The sequence below is a fragment of the Peromyscus maniculatus genome, chromosome 5 (genome assembly GCF_049852395.1).
Source record: "Peromyscus maniculatus bairdii isolate BWxNUB_F1_BW_parent chromosome 5, HU_Pman_BW_mat_3.1, whole genome shotgun sequence".
In the NCBI taxonomy this organism is placed as follows: domain Eukaryota; kingdom Metazoa; phylum Chordata; class Mammalia; order Rodentia; family Cricetidae; genus Peromyscus; species Peromyscus maniculatus.
Window position 1 is genome coordinate 68,161,659 of NC_134856.1, and position 26,671 is coordinate 68,188,329.

A 26,671-nucleotide genomic window follows, 5' to 3' on the forward strand; every position below is an offset into this window, starting at 1 on the left:
GACTGGTGAGTTCTCCCCGCTCTGTCTGCCTGCTGCTGCTATTTGCTCTTTCCGTGGGTTCTGGGGATCTGAACTCAGGGCCTCATCTTGTGCTGTGAGCACTTTGCCAGGTGAGCCAGTCCCAGTATTCACATTTATACAAACTAGGAATCTGTAACCTAGCACACTGGGTAAAGGACTGTGGATTGCTGTAAATGAGAAAGTTTTCTTGGAAGAGCTGGGACATCCTGTTCTCTTTTCCTGGTTCACTGTTTATGGGCTTCACGACCACACAGACCTAGAAGAACCCCTCAGGATGGGGCATGGCCTTCCCAAGCCTAAGTCCCTGCACGTTTGTCCTCCTCTGGCTGCTTTGAAGGGGCCTGTTTTTCCTCAGGAAGGCTTTTGGGATCTCTCCCGTTTTGAGCAGATAAGTTAACGGTTATCTTATCTCAGTAGACCCACTGATCCTAGCAGCACAGCCCATTACCTCCCCTAAAGAATCTGGAAGTGTCCAGGACAAAAGAAGCCATTCTGGGTCTCTCTGAGTAAGCGGCACAGAGCCAGAGCTTGGGGTCATCTGTTCACACCAGCCCACCATGCCTTCAGTGACATTAAACAGAGACAGTTCTCCAGGTGCTTTCCAGTGTCTCTTGCAGCAGAAGAGTTGGCTGTGGGGTGGCTCCTTTGCCATGCCTACCAGGGGAACGAGGTTGTGAGGTTTGGCTCTGTACTCTCTCCACCAGCCACCCACCACCGCTCCCCCGCCCACCACCGCTCCCCCGCCCACCACCGCTCCCCCGCCCACCACCGCTCCCCCGCCCACCACCGCTCCCCCGCCCACCACCCCTCCCCCCGCCCACCACCCCTCCCCCCGCCCCCCCCCACCCCCCCACCCCCGCCCACTGAGGAGGTGCTGCAATCTGCCTTAGCAAGCCAAGGTCTCTGTCCCACGCTGTCTTTCCAATGCCTCCCGAGCAGAGGCAACTCACGTCTTCACCTGCTTCTTAGATGGGTAGTCTTGAGGTTTCCCCTTTTCCCTGGCTTTCTGCTCTGGTGGCAAGATGGAGGATTCCTGGCTGGGTCAGTGACTGGGCGCTTATCACATGGGGAAGGAGCCCAAAAGGTCGGACAAAATTACATCTTGCCTTGTAAGGTGGGGCTCCTCTGACCCTCTGACTGGCTAACCCACCTGTTTTTAAAGATCTGTTTTTATCACCTTTGTTTGTATGTATGTGTCTGTATGTGGATATACAATGTGTCTTGGTGCCCATGGAGGACTGAAGACAGTACTAACACTTATATCAACAACTGGGCAAGGGTAGCATGGACCCTAACCCGCAGACACAGTCCCAGTACTGCCCCAGACGTCACGCTGCCCAGAAAGAGGTTTTTATAGCGACCTACTTTTGAAAACGAAGTCATTGTACTAAGAGGGGCACCGTGCCACAGCCGGCTACATGGGGTGGTGATGTGCCCTGCCTGCCTGGCTATGACATCAGAGTGGCCTTGACTGTGAGATAAGGGTGGGATGGGAAGCACCATGGATACAACACAAATGACCCAGTCAGAAGAGAGTGTGCTGTGGCCATCTCAGACGTCCATGGAACAAAGGTCATTCATAACGGAACCAAGTCCGGGGTCACTCGGGGTTGAAGAAAGCCCATGCAGCTCCATGAGAGGCATGGAGAGCACAGCCAGAGCTGGGCTGGGCCAGGCACCTGTTCACAGCAGTAAAGAAAGGCACACGCAGATGGATTTCTGGTTTTGGAAAGAGAATTGACAAACTGTATTCTGCCTTTTCTTTTAAAAATAAGCTTGTTATTTTAGTAGCCTTCCTGAAAACCCAGTCCAAATATAGTGCAGAGTACCATATGCCTGCACCCAGCAGGTCCTGATGTGAACGCCGGTCACAAGTCGCAAGCCAATACTGACATGCCATCACCGACTAAAGTCTGCTTTCACTTGACGTCCTCCTGCTCAGGATCCCACCGGTGGGCATTCTGTGACATCAAGCCTGGTCTCTTTCTGCTCCCGTTCACTGTGGTGATTTCTCCAACTTTACACACCCTCTCCCCCACATGATCTTGACCGTGCTAAAGTGCCCACAGCAGGTACTTCAAGGCATGACCTTCGCATTGATTCTGCCCAATGGTAGGAGACAGAGGCTGTAGGTTTGGGGAAGGTGACCACAGAGATAGGTGTCATGCTCATCATATCCCACCCCCTCTCTCTCCTCTCTCTCTGAGACAGCGCCTCACTGTGCAGTGTGGCCTGGCTTCAAACACACCATCCTCCTCAGCCTCCAGCCTCCAGCTGGGATTAGAAGCGTACACCACCATGCCCCACTGCAAGGACTTTCCTTTGCCCCATTCTATTTTTAATCTTTAAAAAAAGATTAAATCATGTTTATTCACAAAATCAGTGTTTTGCAGCAGAAACAGTCTTAAGCCCACTCTGTAGCCAAGATCGGGGCAAAGTGCAGAGGATAATTTACTTATCCCATGATGCAGTCAATTGCTATTTTTCATTGACTACAGTTTTATGGTCTCGAGAGTGAATCTCATGGCGGTAAAACTTTTATGACTTACATTAATTCAGTGTCCTCAGCTGCCATGTTCCTCAACTTGCTGTCAAGCCACAGAACTATATTTTTAGGATATTCCTGTGTGAAGCAGTGTGCAGACTTACCAGGCAAAATTTACAGCAAAACTTCCTGAGAAACAAAAGTAGGTTTTTACATGCACACACACATGTACACATACACATATACATACAAGCACATACACACATGTACACGTGCATGTACACAAACATGCACACACATACACTTACATATTCACATGCGCGCACACACACACACACACACACACACACACACACACACACAATCTCATACACATGCACATACATGCACACACACAGCCTTACAGGTAAGATTCTGGGAGATAAACACTTTGAGAAAGTAGCCAAGAGCAGGAAGTGTCTCTTGTATGTGGTTCAGTTCCCTTCATTTTCTACTTTGCCTCCACTGTTCTCAGTGGCAGGGACAAGCACTATCAAGTAGCAGTGGTGTGCCAGGATTGGATCTGGGTCTAGAGGGCAGATACCGGAGTCTTCCGGTTCTTGTGCATTTTACGATAAATTGTACAGAGATACCTGGTTAGTTACAGAAGAAGAGATAATACAAAGGGAAAGATACAGAGGAGCCTAGGGATGGGGGGGGGCTGTCATCTCTTGCCTGACACACAGAGGGCAAAAACGAAAAGTGCCTAAGTGTGTTGGGGAATATTATTTTAAGGTATGTTACTTCTGTTTATGCTGCATTTGTTTAACTCTGTGAGGCTGTGTTACTTTGCCTGTCTAAAACACCTGATGAGCTGAACAACCAATAGCAAGGCAGGAGAAAGGATAGGCAGGGCTGGCAGGCAGAGAGAACATATAGAAGGAGAAATCTGGGAGGGGAGAAGAAATATTAAGAGAAGGAGGAGGACATCAGGGGCAGCCATCCAGCTACACAACCAGCAAAGGACTAAGAAAGGTATACAAAAATAGAGAAAGGCAAAAGCCCAGAGATGAAAGACAGACAGGTTAATTTAAAGTTAAGAAAGGCTGGCAAGAAACAAGCCAAGTAAGGCCGGGCACTCATAATTAAGAATAAGCCTCCGTGTGTGCTTTATTTGGGAGCTAGGTGGTCCCCCGCCCAAGAGTTAAAACAAACAACAACACAGGTCAAGTCCACAGCGACCTTTCATGGGTCATGTGGTGATATGTTGTGTACCCTAAAAAAGCTTGCCTGACGATCAGAGAACAGAGCCAGCCATTAGATTAGACATAGAGGTCAGGCAATGGTGGCACACATACCTTTAATCCTATCACTCACGAGGATGAGATCCATCTGGATCTCTGTGAGTTCAAGGCCACACTGGACTACATGAGATTGACTCAGTCTAGGAGAGAAAACAGAGCCAGGCAGTGGTGGCACACACCTTTAATCCCAGTACTTGGGAGTCACACATGCCTTTAATTCCAGGAAGTAATATGGCAGGGCAGAGAAAGGCATATAAGGCGTGAGGAAACAGGAACTAAAGACCCTTTTTGTCTAAGACCTTTCGGGTGAGGACTCAGAGGCTTTCAGTCTGAGGATGCGTGCAAACAGGATCGGCTGAGGAGTTGGCGAGGTAAGGCTGGCTGTAGCTTGCTCTGCTTCTCTGATCTTTCAGCTTTTACCTCAATATCTGGCTCAGGGGTTTTTTTATTATAAGACCATTTATGATTCGAACAACAGGGTCATTCATGTAATGCACATCTCTCCCAATTGTCTCTAACACGGGCTTTTGAGAGCATGCGTTCTCGGTTGAATGTAGCCCAGGCTGACCTAAGTCTCCCACTTGAATGTTAGCCTCTGGATTCTGCTCCTCCAAGGTTTCCTATTTCCTGCTTCACCAAGGCAGGAAAGCAGGAGGGGAGGGAGATGAGGAGGAAGAAAGGTAGAGGCAGAAGAGGAAGAGCAGGACAAGTGGAGAGGGCTGAGCAGGCGGGGGGGGGGGGGGGGGGATGCTTTATCTTAGGTCACTCAAGGTTAGGTCCTGGGTCAGTTCCGTCACCTCCATTTCCCCACCTATGCGAGTGTGACAAGCAGCATAACCAAAGTGACCCAGTGACAGCCATCAGGGAGGGAGAAGCCTGTGCAGGGATGCCAGTGACCCCACTAGGTGCCCAGGAACAGGTCCGTTCTCATTGTTGATGGAAGAATTAAGGGGTAGGAAGGTTTGAAAGTCAAGCAAAACCTAAGTTCATTCAAAAAGGACAGTCTTGTGGGAATTTAAAAAGGAAAACCCTGGGGCAGGCACACTGTAAATCTCTGCAGCTGCCCAGAGGAGGAGAATGGAGGAGAGAAAGAAGCAAGCATCTGAGATAAGCAGGCACGGAGGTCAGCCACATGGTCATGGGCAGCAGAGAGGGGGGCCTTAGAGAGAGTAAGGAAGTCCAAAGAACCAGAAAAAGCAGTAGGCCCTGGCTGGCACTGGATAAAAAGAGACAAAGAAGAAGGGAAAAAAATAGAAAGGCAAACACCAGTGAAACCTCATTGTGGTTCCTAGGGACTGGGCAAATGGTAGGAATTCTGGAAAAGAAAAGTACATTACCTTATTAAAGAGATAATCATTCCACCCATCTCTTGAGCATGGGTCAAGGTGGGACTAGTCTTAGGATCACCATGGCCAAGTGATTGATTGGAATGTTAGGTCTCTACCCAGGCCAGAGATGTCAATCTCTTGACCATAAAAAATTAGTTTTCCTTAATGGGCCTTTACTCTTGTTGGGTCATTAGGAAAAGGAAAGAAGCCAGAGGCAAGACCCCCATTGCTGATGGCTTCTTCCAGTGTGCTTTGTATTTGTCTTATTTATTTTGTATCATTTTGAACAACATTTTCTGCCCCTAACACACTGTCACCTGATCACCAACAGACGTCTGACTTTGTTACTGTGCTACTTACTCATTCGGAACAACACCCAGGGCCTGAATTCTTTCAACTTCATAGGTCCTCCCTTCATGTAGAAATATCTGTGTTTGTGGGTTGTGTTTGTATAAAGATAAATATATTGACAGTGTATACTAAAACGTTATCTTTTCTGATTCTAAAAGCAATCAAAGCTTTTGTGGATCCTTGAAAATAATGTGCACTGTACACATGTCCAATGAGCCAATCCAGTTGCTCATTGAAAAACGCAGCTAGTATGAATCATTATGTGGTAGCTGAGCCTGGTTTCTGGAGCAGAGTCAGATGAATGCTGTGTGTGACCCTGGGTCATCTCTGCAATGTGAAGTGGCAATGGCTGACTCCATTCCAAGGTTGCTCCTCAAACATCAGCAGAAAGCTCTTCATGTTATATTCTGAAGTTAACAGAAGCAGCCCCTGTGTGAATGAAGCAGGCCATGTTCATGGAGAAAGGACTTGTGTGTGTGGATTTTATAGCATAACCTCATCCTGTGCACATTTCTGCCCTAAATGCCATGCTTGGGGTAGAACAAAGTGACCCAGAATGACAAGGGATCAAGGAGGGAGATCTCAGAAGAGATTCTGTAGGCATTGAGCATGCATTTTAAAAAAAAAAAAAAAAAAGGAGGTAAGATAAGAAAAATCCAAAGCCAATTCCCGACACTTCCCTCCCCTGGAGACTGTCATACTGTCATTCACATGCTCTTAGCATGTGCTAACACAGGCATTTACTTACTAAACTGATCTAGCATGGAAGTGGAGTTTGTGTTTTCGTAAACCAAGTCTCTGGAAAGACTCTTCAGGGTTTTTTTTTTTTTTTTTTTTTTTTTAATTAGACCCCATTCTGCTCCATTCCAGGGCTATGGGAGAGGATAGACTGTATACTGTGTTCCCATCAAGGGAACATAGGACAAAGACAGTGACATTCATTTGAAGTGCATTTCTCTCTTTTTCTTAAATATTTTTTTTCAGGCATTTAAGCTCCCTGAGAATAGAAAACATACATGTTTTGTTTGATGCTAAATTTTTAGGGCCTAAAATAGGCTTGGCATGTGTTTGTTATTGATCAAGTAGTGAATTTCAATCTACCTTCCAGAGATTACCAGGACAAAAAAAAAACAAAAAAAAAAAAAAACAAAAAAAAAACTGACTATTTATGGAAAGTCTCAAGGAGTAGTAACTGGATCACACCAGGTTGGAGTCGGAAAATTCTAAATAGTCACCCCTTGCTGTTGGGATGAAGATATTGCTGGAAGGACCAGAAGGTACTAACGGCTGGCGGCAGAACTCGAGTTGTGGAGGGTCCTGCTGTTTCCACTTCCCCTGGCTAAACCACAGTTCTCACTGAAGGCATCTTGGGGCAGGATAAGGTGCCAAGTGCCTTACGTAAAGCCTGCAGAACTGGCACAGGAGAAAACCTGCTTGCGAAGAGGAAGGCTGGGATACTGGGACTCCCCAAGCCTCCATCATGCGTCACACACGCTCCAGATTGTCTGGAGCTGCCCTCTGCTGCATTATAACACTGAACTGCACACCCTTGGCGGTGACTGGAGATGCAAGGGATACATTTGATGCCTGATGTTGCAAATGACCCAAAAGCCTGGGCTGTGTGATGCAAAAGTCAAGGCCCTTTGTGTGCCGGGCTGCTGAATTGCCTAACTTTCTCCCTGCTCTTCCTCTTCCTCCTTGGAAGGGTCCCTCTGACACACTGTCCCTTCTTCTGCAATTAGCCACATTGTCCCTGTCCACTTCCTTGTTCAGGGACACGGGAGCCTGGAAATCCTCAGCCAGTTCCCTTCAGACCCTGATGGCCACAGATATCAATATAAAGATCAGACAGGGGCCTAAGCAGTCTTCTTCCCTAAGATGAATCACAGTGCATCTGCTCTCACAGCCGCTCCTAATCAAGGCGAGATCATCTGATACCAGAACAAGCTGCTCTCTCCCTTCTGAGCCACAGGCTCCTGCTCTGGTTTCTGGCCTCCAGGCTGGCAAGCATGCAGAGAGCCGCACGTACGAAAAACTCACCTCTGCTCCGTGTTTCCAGCCCTGCGCTCTTCTCTCCATTATACATAAAGGGAACTTAGGCTTGATAACGTTAGATGCTTTGCCTACGGTCACACAGCTAATATTAGCAAAGTATGGGTATGATTTCAGGTCATCTGATGCCAAATCCTAAATTAAAAGACATGCTTTGGGGGCTAGCGAGATGGCTTGGTGGGTAGCAGCACTTGCTCAGCAATCATGAGGATCTAAGTTCAAATCCCCAATATCCATGTCAAACGCCAGATATGGCTGCACACAATTGAAACCCCAGCATTGCAGAGTAGAGGGTCCCAAGAGCTCGATAGCCAGCCAGCCTAGCAAAAACTGTAGGCTTCCAGTTCGCTGAGAGACCCTGCCTCAGGGCAACAGGGCAGAGAGCCCTAGAGGACACCTGGCATCCTGTTCTGGTCTGCACCTGTGCACACGTAAGTGTTTGCATCCACATAATGGAATACATACACACACACACACACACACACACACACACACACACACACACACACACACTAGCATACCAAAAGATAGGTTTTTATTTTACTTACCTCTTTTGTGATTTTTTTTTTTTTGAAATAGGGTTTTATGCTTCCTGGCCTGGCCTTAAACTCACTGTGTAGCCAAGAATGGCTTTGTGGGCTGTCAAGATTGCTCAGTGGATAAAGGTGGTGGCCACACAGGCCTGGAGACCTGAGTTTGATCTCCAGACTCACACGAGGATGGAAGGAGATAAGCTTGGATCTCCACAGGTGTGCCATGGCATTTACACACACATTCTATACTATATCTGTGGGCACACAAATACACACACACACACACACACACACACACACACACACACACGGGGGGGGGGGGCCCGGGGAGGAAAAGGATGGCTTTGAACTCCTGAACTTACTGCTTCCACCTCCCAAGTGCTATGATTATAGGTATATGCAACTATGCTGGACTCTTAACTCAATTTTTAAAATTGTATTTAGTGTGTGTGTGTGTGTGTGTGTGTGTGTGTGTCATGGTGGGTGGTGTTGAGTGTTCTTACTCACTGAGCCATCTTGTTGGCCCTTAACTTAATCAAACAATATTTTTTACAATGTATTTTTACAACCATCTGTAACTCCAGTTCTAGGGAATCCTATACCCTCTTCTGACCTCCATGGGCACCAAGCATTCACAGGCGCACACACATATGTCCAGGCAAAATAACTATCACATAACATAAAAATAAAATAAATATTAAAAAATAGTATATATAAAATAACTATATGGCATGATATGTTAAAAGAAAGAACAAATTTCAACTCTTCCTTGTTCCTCCCCAGAATTACTGTCCCTGGACGGTTTGAGACTCTCAGCATATGCTGAGTCTTGGAAAATGTCTTGGAAAGAAAGTTGAGAACAGAGTGTGGCATCCGTGAGTGAGAGGTGTCTTAGGATTCGTCCGGTCTGCCCACCTTTCTTAGTTCTGCCTCTCATCGGATGAATGCCTGCTTCCCCAGGCCCCAGCCAACCACACCTTTAATTTACATCTTATTCGTTTTTGGTTTTCACTAAGTAATATTTACAGATGGCATAAAAGTCAGACAGCAGGAAGGAGCCTGAGATAAGACATGGCCACAGACCCACCCTAGCCATCCCAGGCTCCCTTCCCAGGAAAACAGACTTTGATATCAGACTGTCCAATAAATAGAAGAAATGTGGAGAGAGGGGGGGAGGAAGAAAAGGAGGGAGGGAGGGAGGGAGGGAGGGAGGGAGGGAGGGAGGGAGGGAGGGAGGGAGGGAGGAAGAGGGGAGGGAGGTGAGAATCCTAGGCCTGGAACCTCGTGTTCCCATTGGCTATTGGAGTAATAGAAAGTCAAGATCAACCTTGGGCAGGCGAGATGGCTCAGCAGGTAATGGTGGCCACTGCTGTGCCTGATGGCCTGAGCTCAATCTCAGGGATCCACACAGCGAAAGGAGGGAAGGGACTCTGGCATATTGGTCCCCAAGTTGTTTTCTGATCTCCACATGAGCATCAGGCCACACACACAACACCCCAATACACAGATAAATAAATAATGGAATTTAAACGTTTTGTGGGACCAGAAAGATGGCTTGGCAGTATGAGCATGTGCTGCTCCTACAGAGGACCCTAGCTTGCTTCCAGGTCTGTGTCAGGAGCACCCACACCCGAGAGAGAGCTCCCCAGTGCCTATAACCCCAGTTCCAGGGAATCTGAAGCCTCTGCCTCTGAGGGCACCTGCATTCAAATGTACATACCCACACAGAGACCCCTATCCATGTGTATAATTAAAATAAAGATAAATCTTTAAAATTATATTTATATGTGTATATATAATTTTTTGTTGTTGTTGTTTTTTGTTTTTGTTTTTGTTTTTCGAGACAGGGTTTCTCTGTGTAGCTTTGCACCTTTCCTGGAACTCACTCTGTAGCCCAGGTTGGCCTCAAACTTGCAGAGATCCTCCTGCCTCTGCCTCCCGAGTGCTGGGATTAAAGGCGTGCGCCGCCACCGCCCGGCTTCTAAGGATTTCTATGTGTGCTGAAAGGTGAAGACTTGTAAAACATTGCCAAAATCAATAATCACCCTTGAAAACTAATAATTCTTCCCAAATGCCATCAAATATTCAGTCACTGTACAAATTTCTAATCACTCCAGATATTTTCTTACTTACTTATGGAGGCAGAGTCTTATTATAGAGCCCAAGCTGGCCTCAGTCCACGTGCCTTAGCCTCCCCAGAGCTACTATTACAAGCATAAGCTGCTAGGCCTGGCCTGTGTGTTAACCTGAGTCCAGATTTCAGGAAGATCGTGATTTGTAATCATTGACAGGACATTTAAATCCCTTTCATCTCAGGGTTCTCTCTCTACCACCACCACCCTCCACCCCCTACACACACACACACACACACACACACACACACACACACACACACACACACACACACACTTTAGAATTTATTTGTTGAAGAAATCAGTCTGTTAATCCTATAGTGTTTCCAACAGTCTGTGTTTTGAAAAACAAAACCCTTTGTATATAAACAGCACAAAATTCATCTTGTGCTCTCTTTCCTTGATCCATTCACAAACAGTTACAGAGGGCAGCCATTGTTCTAAATCTGGGGTATAAACAACCAACACAATAAACCAAGGCGAGAGTCCTCTGCTTTGTGAGCTTTGTGTTTTAGTGGGTGTCTCCATGTGTTGGCTTTACGGAAAATATAACATTTCCTTTGAAAGAGCAGATTCTGTATGGTAAGCAGATACCTAGCAGTCAATTGCTAGTCTGGAGGGTAGAACACTTCTTCTGATCTTGATAGGTAGATAAAATTCCAGTCCAATTCAGTTATACCCTCTTCCATTCCCAGCAGCCCCTCGAGAAGGCTTGGCTCTCCACTCTCTCACCAAGAAAGGAGTAGGGCTTCCTGACGTGTTAAGTGGAGAAACCGTTTGATGGAGTTTTCATTTCTGTCTAGCTGATGAGTGAGGCAAAGGCCATACTTTCCTATTTTCAGGGCACGTTTGATTTCCTCTTCTGCATGTTTATTATCTTTCCATTTTTCTGTGAGCTTTTGGTCTAGACTACAGGACGCTGGAAGGGGACACACTAGATGAATAAGCTCTTTGCCAACAAGTTCCATGTATAATTTCCCCGATAATCCTTTGCCCTTTTACTCTGTGAATGATGACTTTTGTCATTTACACAGTTTTGTTTTTTAAAGTGCATAGTCTAATGCAGTGTGCAGCTGTGGAGGCCCACCATGGCGTGCATCTAGAGGTTAGGAGACAACTTTCAAAAGATGCTTCTCCATGTTCACCAAGTGGGGCTCAGGGACTCAATTCTGACAGTCAAGCTTGGTGGTAAACGCTTAACCCACTGAGTCATCTTACTGGCCCGAGAATGTAGTCAAATTTATGAAGCAGAGATTGGTGGCATATGCTTGCTATGCTGTTACCTGGATGGCTGAGACCGGAGAATGACTGCCAACTCAAGGCCAGTCTGGCCTACACAAGAGTTGCAGCCTAGTCAAGATTGCACAGTAAAAAGAAAGAAAGGAGAAAAGAAAGAAAAAATGTAACCAAACTCATAAAACTTTGGCCTCTATGAGTTTTATGTCAGAAATTAGTAGAAGCTCACATTTCTAGTTACCAGGTTATGTCACTGGTAAAGGCTGCAGTTAACTACAGCAGTGTATGCTCCCAGCAGTATTTAGAGCAGTAAATAACCCCAGAAATGCCTGTATGCACACAAAGGCAGTTTCTTGTTCACAGACTATATCTGGTTCAGACCTGCTAAGCATACTTTCATTAGGAGACCTTAGTTCCAGAGTCCCTTGACACAGAGATCTATCTTCCAACAGCGTGTTCGGAAAAGGGATCCTGGCAAATTGCATAGCCAGCCCCACGGGGACTTCCACGCACATTTCATCAGGCAAAGCAAGTCCTGTGGCTCACCTGAGCTCCAGGAATGTGTGTGGCAGGGGTTGAGGGAGGGCCTACAATATCAGGGGTGTCCAGGAGAAAGAGGAGAATGTGTGTGAGCAGCTTCCTGGCTTGCATCCAAGTGAAGGCCTCCTTTCCGTGAGCCCCGCCCCTATGGCCTTCCTACTGTACTAGAAGGCAAATCACCAAGCACAGCTCTCGTCCCTCTCTCTCTGCTTAGACTCTGTACCTCACATGAGACTGAATGGGTCAGATGCTCAAAGGGATCCTGTGCTTCCTCACTTGTGACCCTGGGGCCTTCCATGCCTCAGCCTTTGGTGTAGGAATCTTCTTTCTCCAGGCACTATAGGAGCCAAGAGGAGACAGTCACCCGAGGGCTAGTTCAGCTTTTGTGATGTGCAACATCTGGAAAAGATGCATAATTTAATGTTGGTCCGTCCTTTGTGCAGAAAAAATAGTTTGTATCCTACAGACCAGATGAAAGGTGTGGGGTGTTGATGTAGTGGATCTTTTCAGGTTTTTGCAGAGTCACTGGATCTTGGAACTTTCAACATAAACAATGAGAAATTAAAACAAATCCTTATGGAGCATAAGAGATAGGAACATTTTCTTCAGCATGAATCATGAGTTAATTGTGGTTCCTAAAAATACAAGCAGAATTTATAGATGACCAGTCGTCGGTAGACAGAGAACACGAGGGACCCAGCACCTGACCTATGTTCAGACAGAGTGTTAGTAGGTTAGAGGTAGGTGCAGCTTTTCTACTTGCTAGAACATAATCTCTGTCCAGCCATTGGTAGCTGAGGGTCCCTGTGGAGGAAGAAGAGAAGCAGGCACCTGGGGGGAACCTGAGCACAGACGATATTAAGCACCCAGGCAGCCAGGAAAAGAAAGCCCAGGCACAGCATCCCAGGGGGCAGGAGTGAAGTTTTCCACACAGAGCCCGTGGAAACAGTGGGATGTAAGAAGTAGTGTCTGTGCCCTGGTGGTGTGCACAGCAATGGGGATTTCCTTTGTATCCTGAGATGGGATGCTAGCAATTCGTGATGGGCAATGGAGAGGGAGCTAACAAAGTCTTGGTTGTCTTTTGGGCACCCAGGTGACATGCTCCCTGAAGAAATCAGGACTGTAAGGACAGATACTGAATAAATACTTACCTTAACATATTGAGGCATGAAAAGGAGAAATCTCAGGCTTGAGTTGGCGAGTGTAAAGTTTATGTTATTTATTATTAAAGGTGTGTGTGTGTGTGTGTGTTTACTTATGCATGCAGGTATCTCCATAGAGGCCAAAAGAGGACACTAAATTCCCTGGAGCTGGTGTTATAGTCAGTTGTGAGCCATCCCATGTGGATGCTGAAATGTAACTCAGGTTGTCCACAAAAGTAGAAAATGTCCCTCGACACACACACTTTTTTTTTTTTTTTTTTTTTTTTTGACAAAGTCTCACTGTGTAGCCCTGACCAGCCTGAAACTCACTATACAGACCAGCCTGGCATCTGATAAAAATTCACCTCTCTCTGCCTCCCAAGGGCTGGAACTAAAGGCATACACCACCATGCCTGGCCTAGAGCAGCAAATGCCCTTAACCATTGAACCATCTCTCCAGCCCCATGAAGTCTGGTTGTGTTTTAAAGCAACCATAGCAGACAGTGTTACTTATTCCAGTGTTTCTGCCTACAGTCCAAGGCCTCTCTCTGCAGCTCTGCCTCCCTGGCAGAGTACGTCATGCCCATCTGGGTACTGCACGCAAGTGACTCCTTTGGCATCACTGCATGCTCAGCCGTTGTCTTATGCTGTCTGACGTCGGAGTAAGGGCCGTTCTTTCAGTCTGTGTTACAGAATGAAAACTGCAGAGCAGGGTTAGAGGGATTGTTAAGTGGTCAGGATCACTTGCTGCTATTGCAGAGGACCCAACCCTGGCTTGAGTCCTAACACCCACATTGGGTCACTCACAACCACATGTAGTAATAGTAACTCTAGTTCCAGTGGCTCTGATTCCCTTTCAGCCTCTTGGTGCACTTGCATGTACTCAGTGCACATACAGACAGCAGGCACACACATATATACACATATAATAAAAATAAAATTTTAGACCAGCACTTCATATTGCAAGGCACTGGGGTTTTAGAGGCCATATCCCAATGTGTTATGCTTCCATTTAAGCTGATGTTTGTGGATACTGGAACCAGAAGTGTGATGCTGATTGTGGTGCTCTGAATGAAAATGGCCCCCATAAGCTCACAGGGAGTGGGCACTCTTAGGGGGTGTGGCCTTGTTGGAGTAAGTGTGTCACTGGGGGTGGGCTTTGAGGTTTCAGATGCTCAAGCCAGGCCAGTGTCTCTCTCTCTCTCTTCCCGCTGCCTGTGTAGAACGCTCAGCTACCACTCCAACACCATGTCTGCCACCATGCTTCCCACCATGATGATAGTGGACTAAATCTCTGAACCATAAGCCAGCCCTTTATAAGGGTTGCCATGGTCATGATGTCTCTTCGAAGCAACAAAACAAAACACAAAAAAACAAAAACAACTAAGACACTGATAAAACAAAAATCTGGAATATGCACTGCATCCTCTGTTTACACATAAGGGACTACAAAAGAAGAGGAATGTTCTGAAAGGAATTTCCAATTTGAAGGCAGAATTGAAATAGAAATATGAGAAGTGAAGATGTTCCTGAAGTTATCTAGTCAAACTTGGGGTAAAGCCAGTACACGTGGTGGTGGTGGTAATCTCAGGGCTTGGAGAGGCAGAGACAGGAGGATTAAGAGTTCAAGGCCATCTGTGGTTACACAGAGAGGCCCATCTGGGCTACATGAGACCTTGTCTCAAAAAAACAATCAAACAAAATTGGGGTAAAGAGATAAACGAGGAACGCTGAATGGGAACCATTGAAGAAGCAGAGAATTTGTTACCCTTCCCATCCTCACTGGCCCAAGCCTGCCCGACTGCCTTCTCTTTCTGGAGAGGAGAAAGCAGAGGGTCACATGGTGGCTAGCGAATGCCAGGCACAGCTACAGAGGGCAGAGGAAGCGTTCGTGTAGAGGAGTCGAGTTCTTTTCTCCCACACGGCTCCTCAAACACTGCTGGCTAGACCCTTCCTCTTCAGCCAAGAGATGAAGAAAATCTAAGAGGAAATAGCTCAAGATTCTGGGGTTGGGTGTCCCCAACAAACATCTCACCTACACCACAGTGCAGTGAGAAAGTCTCCACTGTGGACTCAGAACTGTCAGGCAGCCTTGCATGAACGATCCCTAAACCGTGAGAGCCAAGGACTACCAGATGGCAGAGAAGGCGGGAAAAAATAACAGTCAGTTTGAAGGAAATAGAGACACACAGAGAGTCACATATAATAGAGCATTTGATGTAAAAATATGCATATAGATATGTCTTTATTATTAATGCATGCATGTACAGCACTTTAGTAATAAAGACTATATACCCATATATATATAAACATATATATATATATATATATATATATATATATATATATCTCCTCAGAGACATAAGGAATTTTTGCAACTATAACAAAAACATGGGATAATTTTATTTTTTTAATTTTATGACTTTTTTTATTTTTTTAGGGGTGGGTGTGGTGCACATGTGGAGGTCAGAGGATAAATTGCAGGAATCAGTCATCTCCTCCCACCACGCGGGTAGGGATTGAATTCAAGTCACTAGTCTCGGCAGCAAGCACAATTATCTGCTGAGCCATCTTTCGGAGGCATGGGATATTTTTTAGAAAATTATCATATAGACATTCAGAGAATAAACAAAAGATCTTGGAAATACAAAATGAGATGGCAAAAACAAAACAATCAAAAAAAAAAAAACTCAGTAGAATATCCATCGCGTAATGTTCACATCAAACTCAGGGGTTGAAAACGTTCACGACCCTTTCTCGTAGCTTGCTGAAATGTGCAGCGTGCTGTCTCCTGTGCTCACTCTGCTGTCAGCAGGGTACCAGAACCCATTCCTCCACTTCCCTGGTCACCTGGCATCCACTCGCCAGACTTTTCCCATCACTCTTCCCTGCTGTTTTCCCTGGCCTAGTTCTCTTCTTCTAATTATGCATGAATGTTTTATATTGTTATAGATGGTATGCTTCATAAAAATTTATTCTCTTAATTTTAAAAAGAGTCACACGGTTGTGAATGATTTTAAAAGCCTGAAGTTCTGTGGACTGGTATAAAATGGTCCTTAGGTTCCGGGTTGGGTAGAGCTGGGTGGAACATGCTGAGCATTATATGCACAGAAGTCAGTGTTCAGTTCCTGGAGCCCCAAACAAACAGGCAAACCCATCAGTCAATCACAGATCCAAGGTGTTTTGTGAGATGAAGAGAAGGGGTGGGGGTGGGGGGAGAAAAGTATGTGTATGATGCAATGCTTGAGAAGTCGAAAAGGACATGATTGCCTATGTGTTCATACAAACGTGTGTGCACACACACTCACATACATACAAACACATAAACTCACACGTGTACACACTCTATACACTCCCTCCTGAACACACGCAAACACATCCATAGAAGGAAACCCTAGGAACTGCAAATGCCCAGCTGGAAATGGGCGCCTCCAGGGGAACAGGGGATTGTCACATTCCACCCTCTTAGAGTTTTGGATTTGGAAACCCTTGAAATGTCGACTTATCCACAAAGAACTTGTTCTATAAGGAGAAGCCTGGGAGCAGCCAGCCAAATGCTGTGGAGGAAGCCGGAATGTGTCCTGCTGGAAAAACGAGGTGGGAAACGCCTGCCTGCTCCAGCCAGGCTGCTGCTGCTGCTCTGTGAGAAAAACTGCTTCCTGCTTCCTCCAAGCACACTGGAGTAGTTAGAACAGACTTCTGTGTGATACCTGGACAAGGGGGGGCGGGGTGACCTTAAGGCCCTCAGAGGAGGTTGGGTTTGAAGAAATTCTGCAGCAGAAGAAATCGACCAGCCCAGACCAAACACCCGAGCAAAGCAACTTAAGGAAGTATTCCTTTTCAGCACACTGCTTCAGCAATTTTGGTCCGCTGTCCTTGAGTCCTCTGATTCTGCATCTGTGGAGAAGCGGAGGAAGGGCAGATGACAGGCACATAAGGCGGAGACTGCTCACCTTATGGGGGGCAAGAAGATTAAAAGGGACAGGAGGCCAGGCCTCCTTCAGAGGTACAACCCCAGGCACCTACCTCCTCCTACCCAGCTGTGTCTCAGGTCAGGAGACCACTGTGGAGTCATGTCTTTGTTTCTATCATTACATGGGCTTTGAGAATTAAACTCTGATCTTCAGACTCATGCAGCAGACACTTTAGCCACTGAGACAAGCCGCTCCTTTTGATAAAGGAAATTGAGAGCTAGGGAGTGAAATGAGCTGCTGAGGGTCTTCAGACGGATGTTCTGTGGTGGACCACAATCTCCTGGCCCCTGGCCCAGGCCTTTGTCCTGCATGCTACTGCTTCTCAAGGAATGAACAGTTTGTTTCCCAAGAAGAAGGTGGGTTTCTAGCAAAAGCATTAGCTGGCCTCCAGTTTGGGCATCATACCAGGAGCCTTTGGCGCTACAACCCTGAGAACAGGATTTCCTGGGTGGGGCGAGCAGAAGAGGGAACACGAGGCTTAGACGTGACTCCAGCAGCACTCCCGGGGTGTAGGAGTCACCCCACAGGCCACCCACCGTAAACAGTGCCCTTCTCTAAGAGCCCAGGGAGTGTCAGAAAAGTTCAGTCGGACACGTCCAAGGCCTCAGGGGACTTCTGCTTCGAGGCAGCTGAGTAGCAGAGCAGTAAGGAGCATGCGTGGCCAGCTTGGTCAGTCCTAAGGGTGGATGGCTAGGGTCAGTCCTGGCCCAGCTAGTGACTACACACAAGTACACACTCCTAGAGTCGAATATAGCAAAGTGGTCAGTGGTGTGTATGGTTTTGCTTATGCTTTAAGGAGAGAGAAAAACACTCATTTACAGAGCTTAAAAGCAAGGCCAGTCTTCAGAGAGAACAACACTGGGTTCCAGTCCTAATGTCCTATGTTGCAAGCTCAAGGTCAGAGAGGCCTCTTCCCAGCTTTCGGGAACAAAGCTTGTCGGGCTTGCAATCTCTCAGCCCCCAGCCCAGCCTCTCAGAGGCCCGTAGAAAGCCAGAGGACCTAAGATAGGGCTGCTCTTTGGGAAGCCACCTTTGAGGCAGTCTTCAGCCCTGGCAGAGAGGTCAAAGCACCAGACGGTAATCCATTCTCTCCGAGCCAGTGCTTGCAATGCCCAGCACTTCCTACCACACACCCTGAGGGCTCTGTGGGGCTTGTGGGGAGAACAGTGTACACCAAGCGACATAGAGAATCAAGTTCAAATGGCTTAAAAGAAGGAGGCCTCACAAGACGAGGTGGGCATCAAGACCGGGGTACGGAAGAGATACTGAGCCTTTGAGAACACCGGTGGATTTGGGGGCTTTCTGCCACACATCCTTCTCCTGCACCCTGTTTTCCCCTTCCTTATCTGCTTCCCAAATCCCATCTTCTGCCTAGACTTCCAGAGAAGCCTCCTTTCTGGGTCTCTGTGAAGCTCAGGATTGACAGCAACCCTCCCCCCCCCCCCACACACACACAGGGTGGAGTGTCTGCTGCTGATTGGATTTCCTGAAGGAGAGGTGAGGAAACTCCATTAGTAACTCTATCCTAACAGCACATGGTGGTGTGGAAATGAACTCCAAGATGCTCTGAAAAGCTAGAGATTACACGGTGGCCTCTCCACTGCCACCGTGCAGCGTTGGTAGTGGGGGCACTGGAAACCTGTGCCACCAAGCCTTGTCACCCTAACATCTTCCAGAAGGCTCTCAAAACTCCTCCTACATTCCCTAACCCCCCCCCCCCCTGCCTAGGAGCAGCGGTTCCAAAGCATTGAAGTTTTCCTTCAGGGAGTGAAGGAGTATTCCTGACTTGTGAGTAGGTCTTCCACCCTTGTCCCGGCCTACTGTCCTGCTCCCATGAACAAACTGGCCCACCCTTGTGGCTGGTGGCACCATGCCTCCTTTGGCCTCTGTCCCTGAGTCAACGCTGTTGCTCTGGACTCGTTTGCTCCTTAAGGTGTTGTTTCCTCCCAAGACATATGTTTTTTTCTGTTTCTCTCCCCTTCCCCCCCCCTCTGTGTGTGTGTGTGTGTGTGTGTGTGTGTGTGTGTGTGTGTGTGTGTGTGTGTGTGTGACTATCCCCAAAAGAGCACATAGCTGGAATTGTAGCTGACTGTGAGCCATGCAATGTAAGTGCTGGGAACCGGACTCTGAGGTCCCTTGCAAGAGCAGCAAGCTCTCTTAACTGGCAGAGCCATCTCTGCAGGCTTATTTATTTTTGTTTATTTGTTTACCACATGTACACGTGTGTGGTATGCATGCATATGTGTGTGCATGTTTGCATGTGGAGACGAGAGGTTGGTGTTAGGTGTCTGTTTTGATGTCTCCTTATTTATTGAGGCAGGATCTCTCGATGAACCGAGAGCTTACAGATCTGGCTAGTCTAGCTCTCCAGTCTGCCCCAGAGATCTCCTGCTCCAGTTTTCTAAAGCTGCAATTGCAGGTGTGGTACCATGCCAGCTTCCTCACACTTGCACAGGTTCCTCATCCCTGGTGTCATCTCCCCAGATCCCGACAATCCCCACACACATACACAGTGCACTCCAACTGCCCTCATCCCCCAGCCCTCTGTATATCCTCCCACCTCTATCAACCCCCCTCCTCCCAACCTGTATCCTCCCTCGAGTCATGACATTTGGTTCTGTTTTGTGGCCCATTTAGTTGAACCAGGTCCATCTGTGTGACCACTGAATTGTGACTACCCACTGGATCCTGGAGGGTCACCAGTGGGTTCACAACTGAAGGCGAGGACTCCCCCTTTCCCTGAATCCATCAGGAGGAAATAGTTCATCAGTGAAGGGCAGGGCTCCCTGGTCCCTCCCCCATCCATGCCTGGCTGTTGAGGGGCCTGTTTCTGTGCAGACCAAGTGCAGTCAGCCTGTTATTGAGAGTTCATGGTCTCATTGACTGTATTATGTCCCAAAGATGACATCATACAGCCTTCCTCCCAGTCTCCTGGCTCTTAGCATCATTCTGCACCCTCTTCCGCATCGTTTCCTGAGCCCTGGAGGAGATGGTTTAAGTGTCTTGCTGAGGACTGAGCTCTCAACCTTTACTTATTTTCGGCGCCTTGTGCAGCTGTGAATCTCTGCATTCACTATGCCTCCCTGAGGGAGAGGCTTCTCTGACCAAGGCTGAGCATGGCAGTTGTCTCTGGGTATAAGCAAGTGTATTTGGAGTCAGTTCAATGCTGTGTCCATTTAGCTAAAGAACAGTATTAAGTGTCCCCTAGGGCCTTTGCCCCCCCACCCCCATGGACTTTCAAGTAGATGTACAGTGCCAGATACGGTTTTTCTCTTGTGGAGCAGCCCTCTTTTATTTCATTTTAATTGTTTATTCATTATACAAAATTATGGGTTTCATTGCATCTTCGTACATGTGTGTCATGAACTTTGCTCATATACACACCCCGTCACCCTTTATGCCTACCTCTCCTCTCATAAGTCATCTTCTGTATCCCAAATAGCTTTTCTCTTTTCATGTCATACATATATATATTACATATATGTATATATATATACATTTATATGTGTGTGTAAGACATATATGTGTATATATAATTTAATGTATTTCAATCTAGATTCTGCATATGAGAGAAAATATGTTTGCCTTTCTGAGTCTGGCTTATTTTGCATCACATGCCGAGTGCCAGTTCCATCCATTCTTTGCAAACGGCACGTCCACAGGTGTAGTGGCCTCCACTGTGACTAACATAGGAGCTTGCAGCAGGCACAAAATCCAGACCACATTCTGGCTGCGGACTCACTGAACCCCTGCATAAGACATTTGCACACTGCAAGGCCCATGCCGAGAGCCTGAGGAGCTAGGCAAGGCTTCTGCTTCCCACGCCGGACCCCGTGGGGACAGTTGCTTGCTGGGCAGCCTGGGAAACAGTGAGCTCTCTTCTGCCTTTTTTGGAGATGGAGCGATTGAGCTTGTGTTCTTGGGAAAGATACGGTGGAGAATATGCTTTTCATTATGTCCTCGGAGGCAGATGAGGAGAAGGGTCAAGCTCCGGTCTGTGAGGCTGAGGCTTTAGCACCCATTTCCTTAGGAGGGCAGCTGCCTCCCTCGCACACGTTACTTTCCCAAGAAGCTGACAGCGCAAGACTCAGGACCTGGGAAGGAGGGGCTTGGACAAGGGTTCATCTCTCCCGTTGACTTGTTTTCTTCTCCTTCTCTTTTAAGCTTGACCTTAGCTCATTATTTCTATTTCCATCATCCCTGGCATCTAGTTCCCTGCCCTCATCTTGAGGGCCCAGTGCCCTGGCCTCATCTGTGCCCAGTTGTCCAGAAGGCCGGCAACTCAGAGGCATCCCAGCCCAGGCGCCTCTCCTTGCACATGGAAGGACGCTTTTGCCATCTGCTTTCAATGAAGTGTGGATTTCAGTACATAAGATGGAAACAGAAACGGAAAAACCATCGGGGTCCCTCCTGCAAAAACAATCATTATCCCCTAAAATGAGCACTGGGGAACTTCCGGGAGTGGAGCCCATCACTATTAATGAAGAAGAATTCAGACAGGAATTCTGGCGGGGCAGGATGGAGGAAAGGAAAGGAAAACTGGAATGCTTTGACTCACCCGGAGTTGAGCAGAGTCCCTTAACAGAGCAAGCAGACCAGTCCCACAGCCAAGGCTGTGGAATCTGACACCAGCCTGGTTTCTCTTTGACTCAAGAATGTAGGCTTGCTGGCCCCAGAGCTGGGGCGGTGGGCTGAATTACAGGAGCAAGACCCAGAACTCAGCCAAGCAGGGGTGGAAGCCAAGGTGGAAAACACAGTAGGGGCAGCTAACTGACCAGGGGCCTGGCCAGCAGACTCCGCAGCCCAGGAGTGCTGGACCTCCTGAGAAGACCCACTCAGGGTCTTCCTGAAGAATATGTTGCCCTTGTCTTCAGTCGCTTTCACCCAAGCTGAGGGTTGTATGTGAACAGAAGCCCTCTAAGTCTATGGTTCAGCAATCAGGGGAGAGGACGCTTCAAGAACTCTGTGCTGGGCAGGGAAGAGGAAGTGTCTCTTTACCTCAGCAGGTAAAGGCATTTGCTGAGTTTGATCCCTGGGACCCACACAGTAAAAGGAGAGAGCAGACACCTGCAAATTGTCCTCTGACTTCTCTCTCTCTCTCTCTCTCTCTCTCTCTCTCTTTCTCTCTCTCTCTCTCTCAATAAATAAATAAATAAATAAATAAATAAATAAATAAATAAATAAATAAATAAATAAATAAATTCTTAAGAGAAAAGAAAAAGAAAGAACTGTGTCCATATGCCCTGAGCACATAGCAAAGATACAGAAGGACAGAGTGGTAGAGGGGTCTCCACAACATCCTTGGTTCCAGCCTCCATCAGAGAAAAGCTACCCCTGCCCTTCCCAGAGTGCAGTGTACATTTGCAACTTATGCTGTGTTACCGCAGGACTGAGGGGCATGGGATGCATACATGCATGTGTGTGAAAAATCTCACTTTCCTCTTCTTGCCCACTGATGCTGGGAATTCTATACCTAGTACTCATTTCTTCCCTTTCTCTTGAGATACTGTCATCTCAGAGAAACTAAGGCTCTCAGCTTTATCAGGAAGCTGAACTGTCAGGGAGACCAGTTCTCAGCATCTCCTTTGGTGGAGGCATTAATGGAAAGGCAGCCAGAACCCCAAATATTGACCCTGAAGCACCTTGAATCAGCAAAGTGGTTGGAAGAGGGCTCGGCTCAGCTGCACAGTTTGCTTGATGACACACATGGGGTCCATACTGCTAGAAATAAGTTTGGGGTCACGAAGAATGAGACCATCACTCCAGCTGAAGTGTCTCAATGCGGTAAAACTTTACTCTTCATCCAGAGATGGTGTGGCTCACAAAAGAGGGAGAGCAAGCACACCAGGCCAGAAGTGCACTCGGTTTTTATTCTAATGCAGCTGAGACTGTTCTTTCCCCATCGGCTAAAAGAATCGAAAGAAATGAAGGAAAGCAAGAAGATCCAAGAATGCAGCAGGTCCTTCGTGTAAAGAATGACTTTGCAGCCGGGCGTTGGTGGCGCACGCCTTTAATCCCAGCACTCGGGAGGCAGAGCCAGGCGGATCTCTGTGAGTTCGAGGCCAGCCTGGGCTACCAAGTGAGCTCCAGGAAAGGCGCAAAGCTACACAGAGAAACCCTGTCTCGAAAAAACCAAAAAAAAAAAAAAAAAGAATGACTTTGCCAGACTGGGTGAGCGGTAGAACATTTGCATACCACTTTACAAGATGGGGAAATAAAAGGATTTGAATTCCTTGCTGTGCATAAAAGCTGTACAGTGTTTGACAGAAAAGACTAATGTTATTTAGTGTTTCATATACTACTCTTTGTACAGTTAGAGAACAGGGAAGGGAGCAAGCACAGAAGAAAGTGACCTCATACCAGAGACCTCAAATCTCAAGCAATGTTTATTCAAGGAGAACCCTCCATTGTTAGACAGCTGGGATTTCTTGTAATGGGTCCTTGCTTCATTTCTATGATTATAATAAAACACCCAACGGTTGTAGAATATTATTGTAAGTTGTGTTACTTTTGTTTATGTTGCATTTAACTCTGTGAAGCTGTGTTTCTTTGTCTGTCTAAAACACCTGATGGTCTAATGAAGAGTTGAATGGCCAAAATCAAGGCAGGGGAAAGGATAGGCAGGGCTGACAGGCAGAGAGACTATAGAAGGAGAAATCTGGGGGAGAGGAGAAGTAGCCAGAGGAGGAGGAAGACTCCAGGGGCCAGCCACCCGGTATACAGCAAACCCTGGAGTAAGAGTACGATTTACAGAAGTAAGAGAATAGGGAAAGCCCAGAGGCAAAAGGTAGACAAGATAATTTAAGGTAAAGAAAGCTGGCAAGAAACAAGCCAAGCTAAGGCCAGGCATTTATAATTAAAAATAAGCCTCCATGTGTGATTTATTTGGGAGCTTGGTGGCAGGTCCCTCAAAAGAGCAAAAAGAGAAAACAACAACAACAACAAAAACAACATATAACAGAGTTAGTTGGATCAGGTCCTGGAAACTAACACTGGTATTTGCTTGGCTTCTGATGAAGACCTTACCGCATGGTAATAGAGAGAGAGAGAGAGAGAGAGAGAGAGAGAGAGCCAGTTGCTGTGCTTGCTCAAGTCTTTCTCTTCTGATGAAACCACCAATGACATCATGGAACCTGGCCTCATGACCTCATGTAGCCCTAATTTTTCCCCAAAGGCCTCATCTCCAAGTGCTATTAACTTATGCTCTGGGAACATAGGAATTTGGGAGGGGGACATAGTCAAACCACAGCAACACCCAACTCCCCAGTACCACACTTCCCAGGCATTTCAATGTGTCTGGAATATTTCTCCACTAACTCTTCTCATTGTGCTTCTGCATGCCTTTTTCCATAGGTCCCCACCATCACAGACACTTGGTGTCACAAGTGAGATGATACATGAGCATGCCCAGCCCTGCCATCCATTCCCCAGGCTTCTTCCATGACTGGGCAGCACCCACCTACCTGTCCCTTTGTCACCACATCCCAGAACACAGCGTGCAGGAAGGAGCCAACAGGAGATTCCTGGGGACAGGGAACCCAGATGTGACACTGAGGCCACAGACTAGAAGACAGCCCTCAGAAGGAGCCAGGCCTGCTTACTGAACAGTCTTGGTGCAGGTACACATTAGCCCAGTATGTGCTGGGTTACAGTGCAGATCTCCTCCGTTATTCCCAGGCTGAGTGAGGGTGCCCATGGCTGTGAGGGTACCACCCACCCATCCCATCACAGGGAAGGATGGTTTGTTCTCCCCTTTGGCAGTGAGGGTAGGGGAAGGAGAGAAGTGGGAGGCTTGGGGGTAGATAGTTCTAAGTCAACTCGACATAAGCTAAAGTCATTTGAGAGGAGGAAACCTCAATTGAGAAAACGCCTCCATAAGATTAGGCTGTAGGCAAGCCTGTAGGGCATTTTCTCAATTAGTGATTGATGGAGGAGGGTCCAGCCCATTGTGGGTGGTGCCATTCCTTAACTGGTATTCTGGGTTTTGTAAGAAAGAAGGTTGAGCAAGACAGCAAGCCAGTAAGCAGCACTCCTCTGTGGCCTCTGCATCAGCCTCAGCCTCCAGGTCCCTGCCCTGTTTGAGTTCCTTTCCTGATTTCCTTTGATGATGAACAGTGATATGAAAGTGTAAGCCAAATAAGCCCTTTCCTCCTCACGTTGCTTTGGTCATGGTATTTCATCACAGCAATAGTAACCCTAACTAGGTCGGGCCCGGGTAGGGCGTGGGACAAGCTCTTTATTTGCTCTGCTTCCTGGAGATCTACTCAGTACTGTTGGGATGAGAACTTAAGGAAAGCAAAGCCTGGTACTACAAGTTCAGGGAACAGGGCAGTCTGTCCCACCCAGGTCTTCCTGTCCCTGGAGACACAGTGTACAACCCTGTGCGGAGCTCCAGGGCTCTGGGGATCCCTGTGCTACAGCAGGTCTGCAGTCCGTCCAGCAAAGGCAGGGGACATTGCAAGCCAATGAGTGGGTCCTGACAGGCCACCACAGAGCCTCAAAATTCCATGTGACTTGATAGATCAGGAGAGCTAAGCAGTTCCCTGCCACGCATAACCCCCGCTTTTCATCCCCATACAGAGCATTTGTTTTGACATTTACCGTTATTTTGTTGTTTAGAACATACTAAACATGGACTATAATTTCTCATTTTAAAAGATTTTTTAATTGTGCGTGGGTATGTGTAGTGTATATGAATGTCTGTATCTGCAGAAGATATTGGATTACCCTGGAGCCAAAGTTACAGGTGGCTGTGAGCTATCCAACATGGGTGTGGGGAACTGAACTCAGGTCCAATGCAAGAGCAATATAAACTATTTATGTATATTTATTTATATAGAGTTATGTCTTGGTGCTTTGCCTACATGTATGCCTGCACCCTTAGACACCAGAAAAGGGCATGGATCCCCTCAAAGTGGAAATTGCATGTGGTTATGGGTCACCATGTAGGTCCTAGAAATCGAACCAGATTCCTTTGGAAGAGGAACCAATGGCCTTAACTGCAGAGCCATCTCTCCAGCCCCTCCTCCTCATTTTTAACATACATCCCAGTGGAGTTTGTTGAAGATGCTATGAGCTCATTATGCCATCTGAACATAATCATTGTGCATGAATGAACCAATTGAGATTGTCCAAAGCTGATAGGAAAGTTTAGGGATTGAAAATACTATGCTATCTTTCTGTCTTTGGAGGTATAGTTAGCTCATCCAGATGCTTAAATAGTTTGGCAAATCTGGTTCCAATGGGTTAAAGGTCAGCAGAAGCCAAGTGAGCCTTGTGCCCATCCTGTGGATCCTATTGGCTCCTCATGTGACTATAGTAACAAGGCGGGGTTAGTCACTTCATTTCAGTGACCTGGCCATCCAGCATAGAAGAAAGACAGTAAGCTATGTACAGTAATAGAAATGACTCACATTTAGCTAGAGGTCACCCTGCGCCAAGCATTATTCTAAGCACGTCCTGTATGTTCACTGACCCCATCCTCCAAACAAAAGGATGCGGTAAGAAGTGCTATTATTACATCCATTGTACACATAAGAAAACTGGGGCACAGAGAGGTGAGCCGCTTTCCTCGAGCCATGGCCACTTAGTGGG